The following is a 23,862-nucleotide window of genomic DNA, read 5'->3' on the forward strand; positions in this document are numbered from 1 at the left end:
AGAGCAACATGTGTACTAACTGTTAAATGAGAAACTATTTTGTTCTGTAAGCCTTCATCTAAAGTGAGAATAGCAGCACAATTGGAAGAGTGTAGTCGATGTCACTGAACTGCACATGTAGAAATTTTTGAAATGGTGTATCTTTGGCTATGTATATTTTCACCAAAAAAAAAAGGTCAATAAGGGAGAGGGTTAATATGTTGTGGGGTTGTTAACCAATGTCATAAAACAATATGTGCACTACTGTTTCATGAGAAACTATTTGTTCTGTAAGCCTTCACCTGAAGTACGATAAAAAAATAAAAGTATGTGTGTGTACCTGTGTGTACATGTACATGTGTGTTACTTTGACAATAAAGGAGAAAAAAAGTAAACTGTGGTGAGAGATATTGGTTATTTGCAGTAGATATTACAGTAACAAAAATTGCCAGTTTACATAGAAATATTTAATAAAAGAAATGGAAGTATAATTAGGAATTTGACTAATGAATGAAGGATAGAAGAAATGCCAGAGAGGATAAATTAACAAATAAGGAGTCATCTTATTAATAGAAAAGTTGGATGAAATCCTAGTTTCCAACCATAATATTCATAATTATAATTTGTTTGAAAGGAATATAGAGAGTAAATTGAGAGAGGGAAACCTCATTTTATTTATTTTGGATGGGAAATGTTGCAATTGGGATAAAGCTCAAACTTATTAATAATTACTTAAAACCCAACTGTCTTAGGCTGGGTTCTCTAGAGAAGCAAAACTACTGAAGTGTGCATATATAAACACACACAGACAGAGCTTTATATCAAGGAAATGGCTCACAAGGAAATGGCTGGAAAGTCCCAAGTCCGTGGGTCAGGCTGGAGGCTTCTCCTGACTCATGCAGCTGCAAGAGCTGGCAAACTCAAGACTGGCAGTTTAACAACAGACCTCTGGCTCACAGGCTGTGGAGGCCAACAAATCTTAAGATCGGAAGGCAGGCTGCTCACTCACAGGCTGCGAAGGCTGATAAGTCTCAAGACTGACAGGTAAGGCAGGAGGTCAGTGGCTCACAGGTGGCAAAGGCTGACGAATCCCGAGATCGGCAGGTAAGCTGCTAGCTCAAGTCTCAAGAACTGAAGGTCAGATGAGGATCCAGAGTTAGCAAATGCCAGCAAGCTTTGCCAGAAAGTCCACATATATTGAACGCAGGCCACACCCCCAAGGAAACTCCCTTTCAACTGACTGGCTACTCATGGCAGATCTCACCATAGAGGTGATTACATTATATCAGATCTCATTATGGAGGTGATTACATCATTACATAGCTGCCAAACTACATCATGACTGCCAAACCACTGAGAATCATGGCCCAGCCAAGTTGACACATAATCTTAACCATTACACCAACAAAGGCTCAGAAATTATGCAACTGAGCATGAGATTTATGCATTGTAAAGGGATTAAGATATACAGATAAACTACTATGGATAATTTCTCTGTATAATCATGTAATGTGTGATGTATCAATAATCCACCCATTTATTTAGCATCTATTGTGTGTCAGTCATTGTTTTTTATCAGTGTGAAGTCACAAAGTCTTTGTGTACAAGGATACTTGTAAAATGACCCACTCTTCATATGGTCTTGGTTGCTCTGGGAATGTGAGAGTTATTTAGAGAGGGAGATGGATAAAATTGTATTTTCTTCACCTTAGTATGAGATGGCACAGAATCAAATTGTACTGTGGAATATAGGCCGAAAGTATTTTTGTAACAATGTAAGATTATAATCCCATAACCACATTTCTGCAGGCATACTAAGTGTTTGTAACTGAACTCTGAGTTATATTGTTGTTAGTATTAGGTGTCGTCGAGTCAGTTCCAACTCAGAGTGTTCCTGTGTACAACAGAACTAAATACTGCCTGGTCCTCTGCCATCCTCACAATCGTTGTTATGCTTGAGCCCATTGTTGCAGCCACTGTGTCAATACATCTCGTTGAGGGTCTTCCTTTTTTATGCTGACCCTCTACTTTACCAAGCATAATGTCCTTCTCCAAGGACTGATCTCTCCTGATAACATGTCCAAAGTATGTGAGACGTAGTCTTGCCATCCTTGCTTCTAAGGAGCATTCTGGGTGTACTTCTTCCAAGACAGATTTTTTGTTCTTTTGGCAGTCCATGGTATGATTCAATATTCTTCACCAACACCATAATTCAAAGGCATCAATTCTTCTTTGGTCTCCCTTTTTCATTGTCCAGCTTTCACATGCATATGAAGCGATTAAAAACACCATGGCTTGGGTCAGGCGCACCTTAGTCTTCAAGATGACATCTTTACTTTTTAACATGTTAAAGTGGTCTTTTGCAGCAGATTCACCCAATACAATATGTCCTTTGATTTCTTGGCTGCTGCGTCCATGGATGTTGATTGTAGATCCAAGTAAAATGAAAATCTTGATAACTTCAATCTTATCTCCATTTATCATAATGTTGCTTATTGGTCCAGTTGTGAGGATTTTTGTTTTTTTATGTTGAGATGTAATTCATACTGAAGGCTGTAGTCTTTGATCTTCATCAGTGCTTCAAGTCCTCTTCACTTTTAGCCAGAAAGTTTGTGTCATCTGCATAACACAGGTTGTTATTCAGATACAACCCTGACACAAACCTTTCCTGGCTTTAAACCATGCAGTATCCCCTTGTTCTATTTGAACGACTGCCTCTTGATCTACGTACAGGTTCCTCGTGAGCACAATTAGGTGTTCTGGAATTCCCATTCTTCACAATGTTTTCCATAATTTTTTATGATCCACACAGTCAAATGCCTTTGCATAGTAAATAAAACACAGATAAACATTTTTCTGGTATTCTCTGCTTTCAGCCGGGATCCATCTGACATCAGCAGTGATATCCCTGATTCCATGTCCTCTTCTGAATCTGGCTTCAATTTCTGCTGCAGCCATGTTTGAATGATCTTCAGCAAAATTTTACTTGCATGTGATATTGATGATATTGTCTGATAATTTACACAATCTGTTGGATCATCTTTCTTGGGAATAGGCATAAATATGGATCTCTTCCTGTCGGTTGGCCAGAAAGCTGTCTTCCAAATTTCTTGGCACAGAAGTGTGAGTACTTCCAGAGCTGCGTCAGTTTGTTGAAACATCTCAGTTGGTATTCAGTCAATTCCTGGAGCCTTTTTTTTTTTCGTCAATGCCTTCAGTGCAGCTTGAACCTCTTCCTTCAGTACTATCGGTTTCCCGATCATATGCTATGTCTTGAAATCTTTGAACATTGACCAGTTCTTTTTGGTATAGTGACCCTGTGTGTTCCTTCCATCTTATTTTGATGCTTCCGGCATTGTTTAATATTTACCCCACAGAATCAGTCAATACTGCAACTCAAGCTTGAATTTTTTATTCAGTTCTTTAAGCTTGAGAAATGCTGAACACGTTCTTCCCTTTTGGTTTTCTAACTCCAGGTCTTTGCACATGTCATTAGAATACTTTGTCTTCTCGAGTAGCCCTTTGAATTCTTCTGTTCAGCTCTTTTACTTCATCATTTGTTCTGTCTGCTTTAGCTACTGGACTTTCAAAAGCAAGTTTCAGAATCTCTTCTGCTATTCATTTTGATCTTTTTTTTCTTTCTGTCTTTTTAATTACCTGTTGCTTTCTTCACATATAATGTCCTTGATGGTATTCCACAACTTGTCTGGTCTTCGGTCATTAGCGTTCAAGGCATCAAATCTATTCTTGAGATGGTCTCTACATTTAGGTGGGATATACTCAAGGTGGTACTTTGCCTCTTGTGGACTTGTTCTAATTTTCTTCAGCTTCAACTTGAATTTGCATATGAGCAAATTGATGGTCTGTTCCACAGTCAGGCCCTGGCTTTGTTCTGACTGATGATATTGAGCTTTTCCATTGTCTCTTTCCACAGATGTAGTTGATTTGATTCTTGTGTATTCCATCAGGTGAGGTCCATGGGTATAGTTGCCGTTTATGTTGTTGAAAAAAGGTATTTACAATGAAGAAGTCATTGGTCTTGCAAAATTCTATCATGCTATCTCCGGCAACATTTCTATCACCAAGGCCATATTTTCCATCTACTGATCCTTCTTGTTTGATTCCAACTTTCACATTCCAATCACCAGAAATTATCAATGCATCCTGATTGCATGTTCAATCAATTTCAGACTGCAGAAGTGGTAAAAATCTTCAGTTTCTTCATCTTTGATCTTAGTCATTGGTGCATAAATTTGAATTATTGTCATATTTACTGGTCTTGCTTGTAGGCGTATGGATATTATCCTATTACTGACAGTGTTGTACTTCAAGATAGCTCTTGAAATGTTCTTTCTGATGATGAATGCAATGCTATTCCTCTTTGTCATTCCCAGTATAGTAGACTATATGATTGTCTGATTCAAAATGGCCAGTACCAGTCCTTGCAGCTCACTAATGCCTAGGATACCAATGCCTATGTATTCCGTTTCATTTTTGACAATTTTCAACTTTCTTAGATTCATACTTCATACATTCCACATTCTGATTATTAATGGATGTTTGCAGCTGTTTCTTCTCATTTTGAGTCATGCCACATCAGCAAGTGTAGGTTCTGAAAGCCTGACACCATCCATGTCATTAAGGTCGACTCTAAGGAGGCAGCTCTTCCCTAATTGTCTTTCAAGTGTCTTCCAACCTGAGGGGCTCACCTTCCAGTACTATATCAGAAAATGCTCCACTGCTATTCATAAAGTTTTCACTGGCTAATTCTTTTCAGAAGTAGACTACTAGGTGCTTCTTCCTAGTCTGTCTTAGTCTGGAAGCTCAGCTGAAACCTGTCTGCCATGGGTGACCCTGCTGGTGTTTGAATACCAGTGGTATAGCTTCCAGCATCACAGCAACACACGAGTCCCCACAGTACGACAAACTGACAGACACCTGGGGGTAATAATACATAATAACGAAGCATATATATGCTGTAGAAGCTTAACCATCTTACTGAGTAATACTAATGGACTGATACATAATATGGGCATGCATTTAGAAGGATCAATGGACCCATGTATACAGTATCATCAGCATACTTACAGAAAATTCTTGGACATCACTATAGCTATCTTCAGTCTATTCTGGCTTCCCATTTCTCAGGCTAGATGTCTTTCCTTTGGAATGAATTATGTTTTATCCAAGTAGCCTTTTCACCTGGCACAAATGACTATTCCAAGTCTAACAGTGTAACCTGTGTTAAAGACACTGTTTCTAGTTTTAATAGCAGATGCAAATAGAAAAAAGGCTCACATTCATTCTAAGGCAGACTCTGGAAAAAACATTTAATGAACATTATGTACCAGTATTGCATTGTACATTTGTATGGGCTCAAATAGCAGAAAATGCTTTGGATGAAGACAGATGTTTAAATATGAGGTAGGATTATGGCTTGGCAACGACCCAGCATTGGTAAGAAAGAGGAATATCATGCTATTTGGTAGATATAATTGGTTACGGTATTTCTAACAGGACATTAAATGTGGTACTTGAGCACTAAATCACCTAGGGTTGGGATTTCAGAAAAAGGTGCTAATTCCATTTAACAATTGAAAGGACTTTGTAGAGAATACCTGTTTCTAATAGTGATAGTGCTAATCACTGTTGTAAGGGTTATGGTTTACCAATGGGTCAGGGTCTCCCAAACAGAGAGTCTTGGAGAAGTGTGAAAATGTTTATACTCACAATTGCTCCCTCAATATAGGATCAAAAAGAGAAAAAATATAGAGCATGTATCTTGATTAGCCATCCTTCCCAGGCCGATTGCGGAGCCTTTTAACTTGTTAATCCCTAAAAAATGCCTTGTGAGATAAGAAGATCATTAAAATTTGTGCCATTTTTGTATGTCACAGAAAAATTCAATTTTGTTTGCACATTTTTATTAGTATAATTTCCAGAAAATGATCAAACTGTTTTCTTGTACTTTATGTTCCAATTTAGAGGTTATAATTATCTGCATAATAAATCAGTAAAGAAACATAAAAAGGAGCTACCATTCACTCAGAACAAGTACAGCAGTTTTTAGGATGAACGGTTTGAGATAAAAAACAGTGCAGTTAACATTTGAGATCCAGTGTACATTATGTAATTTTCTGTATCTCCTTGCAAATTAGTTAACAATACAGCATCAGCTATCTTGATTTCTAACTCAATCAAATTAAACCATAATGATGAAAGCATGTGTAATGTAGTCATCCTAGTAGATTTTCAACTTTACAACTATGCAGTGTCACACGTTTTAAAGCAATGATTAATTCATTATTACTTTCCTTCTACTAACAATATAAACTTCACACAAAATCTAATGACTACCTAAGTAAACAATCTAGGCACAAAATTTCATCATGAAGTTTGGTTGATCCTGAGCTGACCTTTCCAATTTTAGCATTAATCTCTCAAACTATCCAGTCACACAGCCAGAACAGATGGTGGGCAAAATCACACTTAGCACTAAAGCAGATTCTAGGGCCACAGACATGTAGAGCAAGGGTACAAGTGTAGCTAATCAACAGCACAAATAGCTTTAGTATTAAAAGTTCATAGATAACAGCTCTATTTTGCTCAATTATTGTAAAAGCACCAACTCCTTGATACAATCACAATAAGGTAAGTCAAAAATGTAGTGTTATTCTATTTTTCTAAATGAAAAAGAAGTAACAATAAAGATTATATTAGCCGCTTACATCAGTGAGGTCACTAGCATCATTGAGAGATATTCAAAAAGTAGTCATGAATCCTGGATCCAGCTATTAACACTTTGGGCTTTTTTTTTATATATATCTCTAAATGCAGATTGCCAAAGGCACATAAGACCATGTGTGTTCATCAATTAACATTTTAAGCAAATGTCTGTTGAGTGTTCTAGTCACTTCTAGTTATTCTGGATTTACAACGATAAAAGAAATTCCTCCGGATTATGCTTCCTATGTTAATCTACACTTTTATCATTTTGTCCCATTTCTTACTCTACCTCTCAGTGAAGTTTGTGCTATATTTCTCAACCAAGTGGATATACTCTATTACAATTCCATTATGTGTAGGTGTTTGTGTCTTTTCCTATCTCTCCACTCTGAATCTGTTCTGAATAGGCTCTCCCAAAGTCTAAACTGAGGGTTCAAGTCAGGTAGATGCAAAGCAATGCTAGCAAACCCATTTGTATCTCACAAGTAAACCCTGTTCTACATTCTAGATTTAATTGCTAATAAGGTAGATTTTATTCTGTGTTTGCTTTCTCTCCATTTGCCTATCTTCTTTGTTAATTTGTCAATGAGTTTAGAATTCAAGCAAGGAGATAAAATTGAGGGAGTTATTTATTCATCTTCTCAAATGACAAATGTATTTCAGAAAATACAGATTAGTGTTTTTCCCATACAGATATCTCCTTGTTAAAAGGAGATATCAATTTTTATATTACATAAATAAAATAAAATTTAGAATTCTATTTTGCTGCTGGAGCAGTCTCAAAATAAGGCATACGATTAAATACATAGAAATTGTAAAATTTTACTCACATTAAAATTACTGCATGGCATCATGGGCTAGGGTGCATCTGACCCAAACCATGGTATTTTCAATCACTCATATCCACGTGAAAGCTGGACAATGAATAAATAAGACTGAAGAAGAACTGATGTCTTTGAATTATGGTGTTGGTGAAAAATATTGAATATACCGATACCATGGACTTTTATAAGAACAAAAAATCTGTCTTGGAAGAAGTACAGCCAAAATGCTTCTTAGAAGCAAGGATGGCAAAACATTGTGTCATGTACTTTGGACATGTTGTCAGGAGGAACCAGTCCTTGGAGAAAAACATCATGTTTGGTAAAGTAGAGGGTCAGTGAAAAAGAGGAAGACCGTCAATTAGATGGACTGACACAGTGTCTGCAATGATGGGCTCAAGCATAGCAACAACTGTGAGGATGGCACAAGACAGGGAAGTGTTTTGTTCTGTCGTACATAAGGTCACTATGAGTTGGAACCAACTGGGTGGCACCTAACAACAACAACAATCAAAGATACAATATAGCCTAGTCCGTGTACCACATGGTACAGTAAGACATGTGGATTGTCCTCTATCAGGCTATCTCACCACTACAGTGAGAAAGACCCAAACCTGTCAGTATCTCTTTCTATAGGGTCTCTATGAATTGGAATTGACTAAGTGGCAATGGGAAATTAGTCTATCATGAGAAATCCATGTCTTCAGATCTTAAAACTGTAAACAACAATAAGGTCTTCTAAACGTTTATGAAGGAGCCCTGGTGGTGCGGTGGTTAAGAGATCGGTTGCTAACTGAAAGGTCGGTAGTTTGAAACTGTCAGCTGCTCCACAGGAGAAAGATGTGGCAGTCTGTTTCTGTAAAGATTTACAGCCTTGGAAATGCTATGAGACAGGTTGCTGTGAGTCGGAATTCACTTGACAGCAATAGGTTAACGGGTAAACACTTAAAAATTTGTGAATTTACTCACAGTCATATGTCTTGTAAAGTTTCATTGAAATCATGCGCAACTGATACTAAATATTATGAGGCAGGACAATTCCTTGAATAAAGTATAGCATACGGATACCATTACTTTGTTACACTGAAATAGATAAGAAAGAGAAACAGATGTGCCCTTGGAGTGCTAGGCAGCTGCCATACAGGGAGTGATGCAAAGCAAAAACAATCTAGAAGGTGGAAGAAAGGCTTTCCAGATTCACTACAGTACTGAGTCAAGGAGAGACCAAAACAAATGTCTGGAGGAACAGTCGCCAGTTGAGCAATTTGACAGCCAAGAGAAACCCAACTGCTTTTCAGTGAGGCTGATTGGCCTCTTCTGGGTCTATGAGGTCATGTTACAAAGACTTTAGAGGGAACAGTTTAGTAATTTGAGGCAGAAGGTACTTCCGGTCAGATTTCTGGGGTTTAAATTCTGCATCTGCCAATTATTATTTGGCATTGAGCAAATTTCCTAAGCTCCTGATGACTCAGTTTCTTCATCTTTAAACTGAGGATATTGCAGTATTTAGTTAAGTTTCTTGTTAAAATTAAATATAAATTACTTAAAACAATATTTGGCACATACTAAGTATTCTGTAATATTATTATCAATATAATGAAAGGAAAGCCTTCACATGGTTCTAAAATGGGTTGGAACTCTGGATCTTTCAAACACTCCAAATTATAGAGATTATAAGACACATCAATACAGTGTCAGCTCTGGAAGAGACACATTATATATGTGTGTGTATTATGTAAATATATATAATACATATATACGTACGTATGTATGTATATGTATTTGTAAATATATATATATGTATCTATACGCACACACAATTACACATACACTTACACACGGAGTCCCAGGCTGGCACAAATGGTTAAGTGCTGAATTACTAACCAAAAGGTTGGCTGTTCAAACCCACCTAGAGGTACCTCGGAAACAAGCCCGGTGATCTGCTTCCAAAAGGTCGTACCCTTGAAAACCCTGCAAAGCCATTCTCCTCTCTGCACAAGAGGTCATCTTGAGTTGGACTTGAGTTAAAGGCAACTAATAACATATATATAATATATATATATCAATCACACATATATACATACATATACATATGTACACAGATATACATATATACACATATATACATACATATATTTAGATGTATATATTTACATATCTTTATATATGGTTTAACTTTGAAGGAATAAGCAATTTCTTCATTATAGATAAAGTCAATTCCAATTCTAAGATTCTCAATAATCAAAATTCTCTACCATCTGGAAGACTAGTCAATTCTAAATCCCCATATTATTAGCCCATTAGCAGAATTTGACTCACGTTTCATCTCAGCGTCCTTTGCTGATTCCTCTGCATCTTTCAGACATCTAAACAATGAAGTGCCACTAGAGTTTAACTCTCGGTCCCCTTCTCTTCACTCCCAAGGTAATCTCCAGTCTTATGACTTTAAATACCAAAATCTTTATCTCAAGTGCAAATTCCTCCCTTGAAATCATAATGTACATGTTCAATCCTCTTCTTTTTGTCTTCAGTTGGACAGCTAATAGACAACTCAAACTTTAAGTTCCAAAATGAAATTCTTGATCTTTAACCCCCACACCCACCAAAAAATATCGTTTTCTCTCACTGTCTTCTCCATCTCATTAAATGACAACTTCATCAATAAATTTTATTGCTTTAACAACAAATTTTAGTCCCAGGAGTCCATAATACACTTGACTAATCTGTAAGAATTAGGCCAAAATTAAATAAAATTATGGTTATTTTCATAACTGTAGGACTAGTACCTAAACTAAAAAGTTAAACAAATACGAGTTAAGCACTATCATCCCAGAAACCTGTAAGAAATGGTTACATTCTAGAAAGGGAAACTAAATACATACCATGACAACAGGAAGAAGTGATCTACGGTGAAGAAATAAGAGCAATTAAGAGGTGCTCAAAGAAAACACAGAAGACTGAAAAATCATCAGAATGCTAGTTTGGGATGTGCAATGAGCCACTGTAGTAGTAGTTATTGTGTGCTGTGGAGTGGATTCTGACTCGTAGCGACCCTATAGGACAGAGTATTTCCTAGGCTGAAATCTTTAAGGGGGCCGATCGCCAGGTTTTTTCTTCTGCAGAGAGGTGGTGGGTTAGAACCACTGATCTTTTGGTTAGCAGCTCACCCCTTCACCTTTGTGCCACCAGGCTCCTTAATGAGCCATAAAAAACAAAAACAAAAACAAAAGACAAACCCGTTGCCGTCAAGTTGATTCTGATTCATAGCGACCCTACAGAACAGAGTAGAACTGCCTCATAGGGTTTCCAAGGAGCAGCTGGTGGATTTGAACGGCTGACCTTTTGGTTAGCAGCTGAGTTCTTAACCACTGTGCCATAATACCATGTAAAATATGTGTGCTCATCTTAATATGTATTTTAAGCTTACTGCATCTTTGGTGAAATTCAACACAGATTTCAAATGGAGTAGTTCTGAGTAAAAATACATATTTAAAAGATTTATAGATAGTTAATATAATGGGCTTTTTATTTAAAATCTAGCAATCAGCAAAACAGTTATGCTTTTAGAAAATTAGTTGAAGAGTTTTAGAATGTCACAAGAAATAAGACTTGCAACAATTATCGAAAAACTTATATGCAATTTACTCTGATGCTGGTGCTTTTACAAAAGTGGAAATGGTTTCATTGGCACTTATTTAATTCAATTCAAGTATACATTTGTTGGTCTTTCATTTTAGCAGAGGAAGCTAAACAAAATTCCCTTCACAGCATTCTCATTTGTATTCTAGATTCTCTGAAATTGTTTTTGCCCATTGATTAATCGATATTTTCAAATTCTATCTTCTCATCTTCTGCTGATTTCCCCCATTTTAATTGAGATAGAAGAAGTAACTTTCCAAGATCATACAACATGTGAGGAATTCTGACCACAAACTCCACAATTTTAACCACTTCTCTATGTGAGACCTGAAGTTGTAAACAGAGATGAAACTCAATATTTTTTTACAATTACTAGCTTTGACTACTTATTTCATATTTACCTTTCTCATATTTTTTCAGTGCCATTTGTTTCTGTTATCACTGTGAGATTATTTAAATAAATGAATGACTATACCCTGAATAGAGCATATTTCCTAAATATAAGAAGGTATGATAGTAAACTCATACATACATTTAAAATATGCTTCCCCACTATTATCACTACTAAAAGCATGCTAAGGATTTCTCCACAATGGATGCTTGATATTCAGGTGAGAGCACTGCTTCCCAGAGATGCCATGTCATCTGTAGGCCACCGTCCTTTCCATCCACATGTGCAACATTTACCACTGCTACATAGTTAGATTGTTTTCTCTATGATCTGAGTGGGGAAATTGTTTCTGTATCTGTAATTGCACTGTATGTACATATATATATATATATATATATATATATTCCTGTCTGAATCCCCTAGCTATCTAAGGAAGGCAGAACACTATATTTGGAAGAGCTATATTTAGAAAGAATCCTTATGCGTCACATTTTAAATCATTGTATTAGTACCACTTTATAGAATTCTTACCACTATCCATATTCTTAATGCAGAGAATGAGGAGTTTTTCGGCATTGTCAGTCTGCTGCAAGGAAGGCATTGTTTGCAAGCCTGTTGGAAGCACTCCCTTCACTTGTTTACCTCAGTAGTTTGGATTCAATTGTGCATATTACAAAGCTCCATGTTTTTACCAGAAATCCGAAGCTTATTACCCAGTTTGCACAATTTCTACTAGAGCAAAAACGGAAGTCAAGACATTTCAACAAATTTTCTTTCCCTGAAGTTTAATTAAGATGCAGAACAACTGATGTTTGTTCAAATCTGTTGCCAACTCAAGACCTAAATATCTAAAACTTTAATATATTATTTGAAGAATTTGCACTAAAAAATATAAAAATAACACATTGAACGAGGCATAAGAAATTGTTTTTAATTATATACATAATTTTAAAATAATTTTTAGATGGTTAAGACAATGGATACTTAATACATAGAAACTGGGTGCTATAACGAGAAGTCGTGGGTAGAACACTGAGTGGAGTTAGAAAATCAGGTCTGATTCTGTGACTTATTAAGGTGTGATGCTGATCAAGTCACTTAAACATTCTCATTGGCAAAATGTGAGTACCAAGGCAAGATCGTTACTATGACTTTCCCAGGTCTAAGGCTCTGTGATCATGAGACCATTATAAATAAATTAACAATTAACTTTTTCTAAAAATGTTCTAAACACCAAGACAAAGGCTAAATGGTCTCAGTGTCTCCCAACTACTTTTCCTCATAAAATACTTACTTCCAGTCTATAGGTATCTGTGTTACACTCCTTTAATCCCATCTAATTCCAGTTAAATTTAGAATTGCAAATGGATTAAGCTAGTGGCTCCCAAACCTAGTTTATTGGACTTCTTGAAAAACAGTTTCAAAACTCTGATTCCAGGACCAATTCCAGAATACTGAATCAAAATCAGAATCTCCTGGATTGATGCCTAAGAATTTGGATACATTTTTTCTTAAATATACTTTGGGAATATAAAGGTTTGGAAAACTTTGGTGTAAGATTCTATCCCTCCCTCCAGGTGTTTATACCCACTAGGCTTCTGACAAAAAAAAAGAAAGGAAAAAACGAAAGAAACAACAACAATAAAGCTCTAGTTATTCAAAGTAATTGATACCTAATGACAGAATTTTAGGGCACTTTAATGGAATTTAGAGTTAGTTTCTAAATGGGACTATTTGTCGAGTACTCCTCAAACTGAGTCGCTTAGGCTGTTATCTCCTTAAATACTAGCTCTATGTATTAAACATTATATGATTTAAACATATGGTGAGTGTGTGTGTGTTTAAGGGAATTTTGTTTTTATGTAGTCAAATAGTTTATATACCTCCACACAATTTTAGAAAGTAAAATAGTGAACCCCATGAAGTTATCTTAGGCTGTACTATCTCAGTTTAACACTACTGTATGTGCTAAACTGCTTTTTCTTAAATATTTATTGCTTTGCTGTGTTTTTATGTTATTAACCAGGCATTAACTCTTGTCATTCTCTTTCCATAGATAAATTTAATAAATAAATTTAATAACAAGAAATAAAATAATTGCCTAGTGATTTTGTGTTTAGCATTGAAAGCTGTTGGTAGACAAGTCATTCAATTTTAAACAAACGGCTAAAAAATGAAAACTCATGAAGGTATGTTTGAATCAGGTCTAACATTTGACAAATGAAACAGTGACTGGCAGCAGATAAGTTGAAAGTAATGCTAAAACTAGATTTTAGTCACACAGATGAAAGTCATGAGCTGAAACAAATTCGACCCTCAGTCTAGCCTGGGCATCTGCCAGAATTTTTCACCTTAAACCTAGCCTGAGGCCCAAATTACCAAGAAGTTCAGGTTCATGCTACAACTTTCTATATCTTCTAATTTATAAAGGAATCAAAGTTGTAACTAACCTAGTCATATCACTGGAAAGGATCAGAAATAGACACCTCCAAAATATGATCAAGATGTATTGGAGGTCACAGAAGTGTGTATATCCATAGCCTAAAGAAATAATTATGGGCAGCTAGAAGGATTTCAAGGAGCCCCGGATGCACAACGGTTAGTGCTTGGCTGCTAACCAAGAAGTCAGCGGTTTGAACCCACCCAGTGGCTCCATGTAACAAAGGCCTAGCGATCTGCTTCCATAAGATTACAGCCAAGAAAACTCGATCGGGCAGTTCTACTCTGTCACATAGGGTCGCTATGAGTAGGAATAGAATCTACAGCACACAACAATAACAACAAAAAGATTTCAGTGATAACATTACTTTGAATCATAACAAATTAGAAACATCCCAAATAAAGAATGGATTAATTCTATTATGACACAAACACTCCCTTAATATTATGCAATATTTAATTATGCTTCTAAAAAAATAATTAAGTAGAATGACAGTCCTGACAAAATAAGTGGAAAGAATGTTATAAAATTGTATATATATTATTACAGCATTTGGTAAATCTGTGTATATAAAGTTATTACAAGAATAATATCAATGAATGTCACAGATAATGATTTTTCAGAATATTTTAATGCTCTTCCTTCTGCCCAAATTGCATTGCTAATATTGAACATGCATTTCTTTTATAATAAAGAAAAGAAAACCATTTTCATGATTTTTTTTTTTTTTTTTTAAACTAGGTTTAGGGTCACCATTTGCAACTTAGAATATGTGTAAGCTTACACACAGTATTTTTCCTGGCCCTTCCCCTTCTGTATTGGTATCATTTGCATTTTTTGGTCTTCTTCCCCACTAGGTTTTATGCTTCTCTGAAGATGAAAGGAGGCCATATATTTTCTTACTGAGTAGCAAATGCCCCAAGTATCACAATAGAAGTAGCAAATAAATATAAGATGAACAAGTAAGATCACAAAGTAAAAATAAAATTATGTGTGTTTACATCAAGCAATAGTAAAATTATTTGATGAATTTTGGATATTTGCAGGACAATTTAATTTCCTAATTCTTGGAGGTTTAAATTAATTACTATGGGTTAAATGAGCATACTAGATCAAAGAAGCAGAGAGATGAAAATAACATTCATTCATAATCTTTAATTTTATCTCTGCTAACGTTGAATCAATAATAACTTCTATAGTTTTTAAAATAGGACCCATGAAAATAAATAGATTTTTGAGTATCTAATAAAAAATAATAAAATATGTTAACCTAATATGCAGAAGTAAAGAAATTAAAGCTATGGTAACAAGAGAGGTTTAAAATATTGTACACACCATAAAAATAGACTTAAAATTATTAAATAAAAGTGCATTTCTTCAAGAACTTTAATCCATCATATCACAGAAGACTAAAACTTTTCTTTTACTCTCCATTAGCATATTGATGTCAATAGCTATATAGGAAAAATATCTTGTTGGCACAAATGGTTTGCTCTCGACTTATACCCTAAAAGTTGGTGGTTCAAACCAACTCAGTAGTGCCATGAAAGAAAGAACTGGTGATCTGGTTCCATGAAGATCACAGCCAAGAAAACACTATGGATCAGTTACTCTGTAACACATGGAGCTGCCATGAGTCAGGATGGACTTGATGGCAATGAGTTTGTTTTTTTAATTACTCTTTCATAATTCCTCAATTTAATGTACCTGGCAACAACAGACTGTTTCCAGTTAGTATAGTAAAAGGGATAAACTGGCTTTATTTGATATGCAAAAGCTATGCATAAGGCTTTATCTCTTTAAATCTAGAAGCAACAGGAATAAAAAGACAGAGGGAAGTAGGGAGAAGAAGGAGAGGAGAGAGAGAGAGCAAAAGAGAGATAAACCTCTTGAGCATTAGAACAAATCGTATGAATCATGCTGGAATAATGTTGTTCCCTGTAATGAAAGAAAATCCTGGAGAAAAACTTCCTTATGAGTTCCATTCTTCTCAATGTATTAAACAGTACTTAAACACAAGTTATGTCTGGAGAGGTTGTTATCAAAATGAGTCTGATAAGACAAGATAAAGTGAGAGAAAAAGAGTTGATGTTCAGTTCTCATCATTTCAAACAGATTATTAACTACACATACATGCATACAGTATACAATTCAATAATTGGCTATTCCACTTAAATGAGCAGAACACAATTCGATTACTAAGAATATTACTTTTTTCTATTCAATGTTGTTGCTAGGTCCATTGAGTTTTTACAACTCAGAGCGACCCTATGTACAACACGAAATGTTGCTTGGTCTTGCACCATCTTCACAATCATTGCTAATGTTTGAGCCCATCGTCACAGCCGTTGTGTCATTCTATCTTGTTGAGAATTTTCCTCTTTTCACTGACCCTCTACTTTACCAAGCATTATGTCCTTCTCCAGGGACTGGTCCCTCCTGATAACATATCCAAAGTAATGTTTGTGACTTCCATAGCTCTACTTTTCTTTCTCTCTCTCTTTTTTTTTTTTTTTTTAGGGAAGAAGTTGGATTTTTCTTCTGTTAAAAGGAGTCTATAAAGGTGCATTTTTGTTCATTGTTTCTATACTGGCCAGAAAGAAAGCATCCTGTCTTTTGCTACATTTACTTAGTGTACTGCCTCCCCCTTGTAGTCATCTCCAGCAGGTAGTTATTTTTAAATATAACTTAACTGGTTCCTCAGCTCCTTTCTCCATTATCCTCTTCTTAGTTAATGTCCTGTTTGCTTAGCCCTGTCTACATTACCAAGATCAATCACAGTTTCAAGCAGGAAAAGTCTATCCAGCTTTAGAAATATATTTTAGAACTGTGTAACACATCACTCTTTTTATTAGAATAATATAAATAAAGTTCCGCAGATATAAACTGACATCTCATCCTTGAGCAGTTTCTGTGAGTTGTTTCTTTCTTGTCCTTCACTTTCAAAATCCCTAAACTGATAATCTCTTAATATTGATCTAAGGGTGTACCAGTCCTTGTCATTAAACCCATGTCAAATTATACCTGAAATTTTCTATAGTAACTATCCTTGCACCTACCAACACTGTTCTTCAGCCTCCTGTTAGATATCCAAAATATCATCTTATACTCCCTAGATCTCTCATTGATCTTGACTTGATTTGAAGAATGGCTACACTTTTGAATGCTGTACGTGCTAGTCAGAGGGTAAGCTGCTATTGTTTTATTATTGTGTGACCTTTAAATATACATTTTTACTTTAAAAAGCAAAAACAAAACCCCAAAGACCTGAAAAGTAAGGAGATTAAAAATATCTCCAATGCCAGTCTAATATACTACACTTACTCCTCACTTATTGACTATCTCATTATCCAATATTTCACATTTATGACAACTTTTAAAAAATTCTCTGCACCTCTGATGGTTCAGGCCCCACATAGGGCTGCAGCTGGGCTGGAGCACCCTCCACAGTCCACACGAGGGATAGTGGTCGACTGGCTGCAGGACGACTCCTCCCACTTGCCTGAGACACCTCAGTCTGGCCACGGAGGACACAGGGCGATGACAGGATGACTCGAGATCACAGGTGGGCAGGAGAAGGCTGGGTGAGGGTCCAGAAGTGCTGGGGAGGTTGGTGGGAGGAGGCAGAAAGGGGAAGAGGGAAGGTGGCCACAAAGGGCTTCAGGGACAGGACAGAGAGAATACTAGCGTGGTCCCTGACCAGGGCAGGTGGTGGTAGGCGGCAGGCAGAAGACCAGCAGGGTCAACTCCCAGGGCAGATGGCGGGAGGTAGCGGGCAACACTCAACAACTACCACCACCATCCCCAAACCCCCATGGGTTCGACTGTGGTGGGGAAGGATTGCTGGGGAAAGGGAAGCCCACCACGCAACACGTATCCCAAGACATGCCAGGGGCACGTGATAGGCAGTGAACAATGGTGGAGGGAACAGTTACGGAAGATGGGGCATGGCCCTGACTCTGGCATAACACTAATTTCATAAATCAACCTGGTATTTGGCACCTAATCATGTTGATAAGTGAGCAGCGGGTGAATGAAATATTAACATTTTTGTTGCCTTCACCTCTGATTATTTATTTTTGTCCTGTTTATATTTAATATAGTTTGAGCCCTGTTTGTGCAATGGTTAAGCACTCGGCTACTGACCAAAAGGTCAGTGGTTCAAACTCACCAGCTGCTCTACAGGAGAAAGATGTGGCAGTTTGCTTCTGTAAAGATTATAGTCTTGGAAACCCTATGAGGCAGTTCTACTCTGTCCTATAGGGTCACTATGAGTCGGAATCAACTTGACTGAAATGGGTTTGGGTTTTTGTAATTAAAATTGAACAATCTCTCTCAAAGCTACTCAATTTTTTTCAGTCTTCATTAACACATCTATTATTTTTTTTGACTTTAATTTTAAAAATGGAAACTATAGCAATAATCTAATAACTGATCTATTCATTAATTCAACATATGATCATTGAATATCTAATATGGGACGTGACAAAGATGAAAATATAGCCTATTTTGTGATAGTGATACCCAGAGTGAAACTATTAATTTAACTCTGAAAAAAAAATCATATAATATTGTAGAATAGAGCTGTTTTATGTATTACCAATCATCTACCAAGATGCTATTTTATGTAGCTAAGCTGTCAGTTTGTCATACTGTGATGGATTGTGTGTTCCTGTGATACTGGAAGCTTTTCCTCCAGTATTTCATATACCATCAGGGTCACAATTTCAGTATAGCCTCCAGACTAAGACAGACTAGAAAGAACGACATGGTGGTCTACTTCTGAAAATAATGGCCGGTGAAAACCTTAAGAATAGCAGCAAAACATTGATATAGTGCCAGAAAATGACCCTCTCAGGTTGGAAGGCACTCAAAAGATGACTGGGGAAGGGCTGCCTCCTTAAAGTAGAATTGACGTTAATGACGTGGAGGGTGTCAAGTCTTTGGGACTTCCACTTGCTGATGTGGCATGACTCAAAATGAGAAGAAACAGCTGCAAACATCCGTTAGTAATTGGAACATGGAATATACAAAGTATGAATATAGGAAAATTGGAAGTCGTCAAAAATGAAATGGAACGCATAAACATTGATATCCTAGGCATTAATGAACTGAAATGTACTGGTATTGGTCATTTTGAATCAAACGATCATATGGTCTACTATGCTGGGAATGACACATTGAAGAGGAAAGGCATTGCATTCATCGTCAAAAAGGCCATTTCAAGATCTATCCTGAAGTACAATGTTGTCAGTGACAGGATAATATCTATACACCTACAAGGAAGACAGTTAATACAACTATTATTCAAATGTATGCATAAAAAACTAAGACCAAAAATGAAAAAATTGAAGATTTTTACCAATTTCTGCAGTCTGAAATTAATCCAACAAGCAATCAAGATGTATTGATAATTACTGGTGATTGAAATGTGAAAGTTGGAAACAAAGAAGAAGGATCGGTAGTTGGAAAACATGGCACTGGAGATTGCATGATAGAGTTTTGCAAGACCAACAATTTCTTCATTGCAAATACCTTTTTTCAACAACATAAAGAGAGTCTATATGCGTGGACCTTACCAGAGGAAATACACAGGAATCAAACTGACAACATCTGTGGAAGGAGATGATAGAGAAGCTCAATATCATCAGGCAGAACAAGGCCAGGGGCCAACTGTGGAACAGACCATCAGTTGCTCATATGCAAGTTCAAGTTGAAGCTAAATAAAATTAGAGTAAGTTCATGAGAGTCTAAATACAAAATTGAGTATATCCCACCTTAAATAGAGACCATCTTGGGAATAGATTTGATGCATTGAATACTAATGACAGAAGACCAGATGATTTGGGGAATGATATCAAGGACATCATACATGAGGAAAGCAAGAGGTCAAAAAAAAGACAAGAAAGAAAAAAAAGACCAAAATGATTGTCAGAAGAGACTCTGAAACTTGCTCTTGCATGTCAAGTAGCTAAAGGAACAGAAAGAATGATGAAGTAAAAGAGCTTGAAGAAAAGATTTCAAAGGGCAGCTCGAGAAAACAAAGTGTTATAATGACACGTGTAAAGACAGGGAGTCAGAAAACCAAAAGGGACGAACATGCCTAGCATTTCTCAAGCTGAAAACTGAAGAAAAAATTCTAGCCTGGAGCTACAATACTGAAGGATTCTACAGGCAAAATATTAAACAATGCAGGAAGCATTAAAAGATGAAAGGAATACACAGAGTCACTGTACCAAAAAGAATTGGTTGACGTTCAGTCATTTCAGGAGGTAGCATATGATCAAGAACCAATGGTACTGAAGGAAGAAGTCCCAGCTGTACTGAAGGCATTGGGGAAAAAGAAAGCTCCAGGAATTGACAGAATACCACTTGAGATATTTCAAAGAACAGATGCAAAGCTGGAGGTGCTCATTCATCTATGCCAAGAAATTTGGAAGACAGCTGCCTGACAAATGGACTGGAAGAAATCCATATTTGTGCCCATTTCAAAGAAAGGTGATCCAAAAGACTGGAAATTATCAGACAAAATCATTAAAATCACACACAAGTAAAATTATGCTGAAAATCATTGAAAAGCAGTTGCAGCAGTACATGGACAGGGAATTGCCAGAAAATCAAGCCGGATTCAAAAGAGGATGTGAAACCAGGGATATCATTGCTGATGTCAGATGAATCATGGCTGAAAGCAGAGAATACCAGAAAGACGTTTACCTGTGTTTTATTGACTATGCAAAAGAATTTGCATATCCATAACAAATTATGGATAACATTGTGGAGAAGGGAATCCCAGAACAGTTAATTGTGCTCATGAAGAAACTGTACATAGATCAAGAGGCAGTTGTTCAAACGGAACAAGGGGATATTCTGTGGTTTAAAGTCAGGAAAGGTGTGTGTCAGTGTTGTACTCTTTCACCATACTTATTCAATCTGTATGCTGAGCAAATAATCCAAGAAGCCCAACTATATGAAGAAGAACACAGCGTCAGGACTGGAGGAAGACTCACTAACTACCATAGATATGCAAATAACGCAACCTTGCTTGCTGGAAGTGTGGAGGACTTGGAGAACTTACTGATTAAGATAAAATATGACAGCCTTCAGTATGGATTACATCTCAACATAAAGAAAACAAAAACTCTCACAACTGGAACAATAAACAACATCCTGCTAAAGGAAGAAAATATTGAAGTTGTCGAGGACTTCATTTTACTTGGATCCACAATTAACACCCATGGAAGCAGCAGTCAAGAAATCAGACATAATCCATTGGGCAAATGTGCTGCAGGAAATGTCTTTAAAGTGTTAAAAACAAAAATGTTACTTTGAGGACTAAGGTGCCCCTGACTCAAGCCATGCTATTTTCAATAGCCTCATATGCATGCGAAAGCTAGACAATGAATAAGGAAGACCGAAGAAGAACTGACGCCTTTGAATTATGATGTTGGTGAAGAATATTGAATATTCCATGGACTGCTAGAAGAACAAACAAATCTGTCCTGGAAGTACTGCCAGAATGCTTTTTGGAAGCAAGGATGGCAAGACTTTGTCTCAAGTACTTTGGACATATAATCAGGAGGGACCAGTCCTGGGAGAAGGACATCATGCTTGGTATATTAGAGGGTGAGGGAAAAAGAGGAAGACCCTCAGTGAGATGGATTGATTCAGTGGCTTCAACAATGGGTTCAAGCATAAAAATGATTGTGACGATGGCACAGGACCAGACAGTGTTTCTTTCTGTTGTATATAGCGTGACTATGAATAGGGACCAACTTGATGGCACCTAACAGCAACAGTAAGCTTAAAAAGTAACTATCATTTTACAGCAAACCAAACTTAATGTAATTTTTAAAAAATAAGATAGTTAAAACAATACATTAATTTTGTTCCTTACCAGTAACTTAAATTTTACAAGTAGTTGAAGGGGAAAGAAATTACCCCTTCGCTTGGTTACACACTCATGTCGACCTGCTTGATTACACTCACATTCAAAGCAATTTTGTTTGTCTTATGAAAACTGAACTCTAATTTTCATGCATTGTTTATTTAAAATAGTCTTCTTTGTAAGCTGCTTCTCATTACTTCCTAGTATGGCAATACCTCTCTTTAATGAACACTAATAGTTCCACAGAGTTTCTTTGGTTCTGTATGTGTTTTGGTATCACTAGTTTCAATAGCAGTTTCATTTAATTGGCTTTTTTTTTTAAAAAACTCTCACTGTCTAAGGTTACAAGTGTGTAATTTGCCCACTGGGAAAACTAAATCTTTAATCCCGTGAATCTTATATACAGGAAGATCATCTTAGAAGCCTCTTGGCAGCCATTCCTGTCGAAGTGTTTCTGGAATGCTAATACGGCCTTGAATTCTATGTCTTCTTATTTAAATGACCACATTTTTATTCAATGAATTTATGTAAATTGAAAACAAAAGACCAACATGCAAAAAATATACAACTTGGAAACACATAGACTTTTGTATATGTTCTCACAGGGTGAACAAGGTAAGATTCCTCTAAAGAGAAAATTAACATTTTTAGTAATGCATTACTCTAAGAGATCTCATATTTGCATAATGTTAAATTTATACACACATGTATATAGAATGTTTTATCTTCACAAAAGTCAACTAGTTCTATAGGAATTAGTTTTGATACAAAAAAAGAAAAATTCCTTGAAACTTTTCTTCCCCCCTTGGTTTCTATGGCACCGCCTTATCTTCATTTCCTCATCAACCTACTGTTTCATTTACTATCCCATCTTCATCTTTCAGGTCCTTATATATATGTGCTCCCTAAGCACTGACTTTCTGTCTTTTTGTCATCTCTCTGTACTTTAAGATTGATTCCCCCATCTTGCAGATGTTTAGCTAAGTCCTGATAAACATTTTCCTCTAGCCCTAATTTTCCCCTATGCATTAGCCCCTGTTTCAGACTAAATTCTAGGCTAGTCCATCAGAACTTCCCACTAGCATCTCAAATTAAACTTATCCACAGCTAGGACTTACTCATGTGCATTTAGGTCACAAAGACATCAGTTAGGGTGTAGCCAAAATGCTGTCAGTGTAATAGCCAGTGCAGATAGCTATGAAAGTTAGTCATGTGAACATCATATCGGCTGAGAAAAAAGCTGATCATGGCTGTAATACTGTAAGAATAAGCAGATACAGACAGTGGTTAAAGCATGGTATGATTCTCTGGGTACAAAGTTAAGGCCTATAATAAGGTGAAGATTTGACTGTTACAATATTGAAAAAGTGAGCTGAGGGACAAAATCAGCAAAGTGTTGGAGAATTATCTTTAGATGGCAAATGCAAAGTAGATGAAAATAACAGGTTATTAGGCCTACTGAATGGGACCCAGTAGTTTGACTCAAAGACATGGCAATATAAGGGTTTGGAACAAAACATTATGGAGTCTATTGCTAATAATGTCTGTTGGTTATACTGTGGTGTTAATTATGTTCTTCCTACAGTAATATTAGTTATTCTATTCATAAAAGATAAAGCACAGACATCAAACTTTGTCACTTTCCAATCTAAATAGTCATCCTTTGATATATTCTCATACTCTATCTCCCTCCCTTATTTCTTTTATCCATTCCTCTGCACTCTCTACATCTATCTCCATATCTCATTCTCTTCTAAGCAAAGTTTCTGAAAATAGTAGTTTATAAAATTAAATCTGTACTCCCATTCATTCCCGTCCTCCTGAGATCATCACATGATTGCATGACTATCTCTGCAAGACTATTATCAATTTTGTTTTTTTATTGTATGTCAGGTGAAGGCTTACAGAACAAATAGTTTCTCATGAAACAGTAGTACACATATTGTTTTATGACATTGGTTAATAACCCCACAACATGTCA

General features: G+C 36.4%; 1 protein-coding gene across 1 annotated transcript in view; it reads right to left on the minus strand.

Moving 5' to 3' along the window:
* Positions 1 to 23,862, minus strand: part of GABRG1 (gamma-aminobutyric acid type A receptor subunit gamma1) — a 135,654-nt gene that overhangs the window by 37,912 nt on the left and 73,880 nt on the right. The gene's annotated exons all lie outside the window — the stretch shown is intronic.

Source organism: Trichechus manatus, unplaced genomic scaffold, assembly GCF_000243295.1.
Source record: "Trichechus manatus latirostris isolate Lorelei unplaced genomic scaffold, TriManLat1.0 scaffold00231, whole genome shotgun sequence".
NCBI classification, from domain to species: domain Eukaryota; kingdom Metazoa; phylum Chordata; class Mammalia; order Sirenia; family Trichechidae; genus Trichechus; species Trichechus manatus.